This window comes from Chrysemys picta, unplaced genomic scaffold, assembly GCF_011386835.1.
Source record: "Chrysemys picta bellii isolate R12L10 unplaced genomic scaffold, ASM1138683v2 scaf469, whole genome shotgun sequence".
Classification (NCBI taxonomy): domain Eukaryota; kingdom Metazoa; phylum Chordata; order Testudines; family Emydidae; genus Chrysemys; species Chrysemys picta.
The window spans coordinates 1-2,500 of record NW_027053176.1 but is presented as its reverse complement, the minus strand read 5'-3'; positions in this window follow the sequence as shown (position 1 = coordinate 2,500).

Below are 2,500 nucleotides of genomic sequence, written 5' to 3'. Positions count from 1 at the left end.
TAATAGTCGTCCTCCGAGCGCTCCAGGAGGCAGGCTTAAGAGTCGTGCTTTAAGGCCACCAGGTCAACCCGTCGAATCTACTGGGTTGACCTGGCGGCCGGTTTGCTTTCCGGCCACCAGGTCAACCCATTGGATTCGACGGGTTGACCTGGCGGCTGGTTTGCTTTCCGGCCACCAGGTCAACCCATTGGATTCGACGGGTTGACCTGGTGGCCGGTTTGCTTTCCGGCCCGGGTGTCACCCCACTCCCAGGGCAGCACGGCAGTGGTCTTGAGGACCACAGAGGGGGGCTTAATAGTCGAGAGGGAGCAGGTCCGGGGGAGGCTTAATAGTCGTCCCCCGGCCAGTCCGGGGGAGGCTTAATAGTCGTCCCCCGGGTACTCCGGGGGCCAGGCTTAATCGTCGTCCCCCCGGGCGCTCCAGGGGGAAAAGCTTAATAGTCCTCCCCCGAGGATAGGCTTAATAGGCGTCCCCCGGCCAGTCCGGGGGAGGCTTAATAGTCCTTCCAGGGGAGGCTTAATAGTCATCCCCCGGGCAGTCCGCGGGAGGCTTAATAGTCGTCCCCCGAGTGCTCCGGGGGGGGCAGGCTTAATAGTCGTTCCCCAGGCAGTCCGGGAGAGGCTTAAGAGTCATCCCCCGACAGTGTGGGTGTGGGTGTGGGCGGGGGGGAGGCTTAGCAGTCGTCCCCAGGGCGGTCCGGGGGTGGGGGGAGGCCTCAGAGTCGTCCCTCCGAGAGCCGTGTCGGCGGCGGTGGCGGGTGTCAGGCTTTACATCCAGCCTCCGGAGGGTGAGCGTCCTCGGACGCGATGCAGCCGCCGCAGAGAGGCAGCCTCCGAGGCAGGGAGCGGAGCACCGAGGCTGGGGAGTGGGGAGCAGGAGCCGGGGGGGGGGAGGTGGGGGGCGTTCAGGACAACAGGTCAACCCCCGGGAAGCGGCTGTCAAATGTTCAAAGTCCCCACTCGGCCACCAGGTCAAGCCCCGGGAAGCGGCTGTAAAATGTTCAAAGTCCCCCCCGGGACAACAGGTCAAGCCCTGGGAGGCGGCTGTCAAATGTTCAAAGTCCCCACCGGGACAACAGGTCAAGCCCTGGGAGGCGGCTGTCAAATGTTCAAAGTCCCCACCGGGACAACAGGTCAACCCCCGGGAAGCGGCTGTCAAATTTTCAAAGTCCCCGTTCGGCCACCAGGTCAACCCGCTGAATCTACTGGGTTGACCTGGCGGCCGGTTTGCTTTCCGGCCACCAGGTCAACCCATTGGATTCGACGGGTTGACCTGGCGACCGGTTTGCTTTCCGGCCACCAGGTCAACCCATTGGATTCGACGGGTTGACCTGGTGGCCGGTTTGCTTTCCGGACCGGATGTCACCCCACTCCCAGGGCAGCGCGGCAGTGGTGCTGAGGACCGCAGAGGGGGGGCTTAATAGTCGAGAGGGAGCAGGTCCGGGGGAGGCTTAATAGTCGTCCCCCGAGGACTCCGGGGGCCAGGCTTAATAGTCGTCCCCCCCCCCCCCCCCCCCGGGCGCTCCAGGGGGGAAAGCTTAATAGTCCTCCCCCGAGGACTCCGGGGGCAGGCTTAACAGTCGTCCGCCCCGGGCGCTCCAGCGGGAAAGCTTAATAGTCCTCCCCTGACAGTGTGTGTGTGTGTGGGAGGGAGGCTTAGCAGTCTTGCCCCGGGTGGTCCGGTGGGGGAGGCTTAGCAGTCATCCCCCGAGGACTCCGGGGGCAGGCTTAATAGTGGTTCCAGGGGAGGCTTAATAGTCTTCCCCCGGGCAGTCCGGGAGAGGCTTAATCGTCATCCCCCGACAGTGTGTGTGTGTGTGTGTGGGGGGGAGGCTTAGCAGTCTTCCCCCAGGCTGGGTGGGGGCCTGGCGGGAGGCGTCGCAGTCTTCCCCCGGGCGGTCCGGTGGGGGAGGCTTAGCAGTCGTCCCCAGGGCGGTCCGGGGGTGGGGTGGGGTGGGGGGCCTCACAGTCGTCCCTCGGAGAGCCGGGTCGGCGGCAGTGGTGGGTTTACGTCCAGCCTCCGGAGGGTGCGCGTCCTCGGAGGCGATGCAGGCGCCGCAGAGAGGCAGCCTCCGAGGCAGGGAGCGGAGCACCGAGGCTGGGGAGAGGGGAGCAGGAGCCGGGGGCTGGGGGTGGGGGTGGGGGGCGTTCAGGACAACCGGTCAAGCCCCGGGAAGCAGCTGTCAAATGTTCCAAGTCCCCACTCGGCCACCAGGTCCACCCCAGTCTAGCAATGGGGTTGACCTGGCTGACGGCCGGTTAGTATCAAGGTAAACTCACCGTCGTCCACAGGAGGGCAGCTCTCAGGCCGGCCGGCTGCGGCTGACTCTGGGGCGGCGCCCGGTCCCGGCAGCGAGGGGCGGGGGGCGCGGAGCGAGACGGGGCTAACCGGGGGGGGGGGGGCGCCTCCTGCGACTTTGGGGGCCGCGGGTCGTCAGTGGCGTGCAGGCCGGGCCTCTCCCGGGGGATTCGGGGGGGCGGTCCTGCGGGCCGGGCGCAGG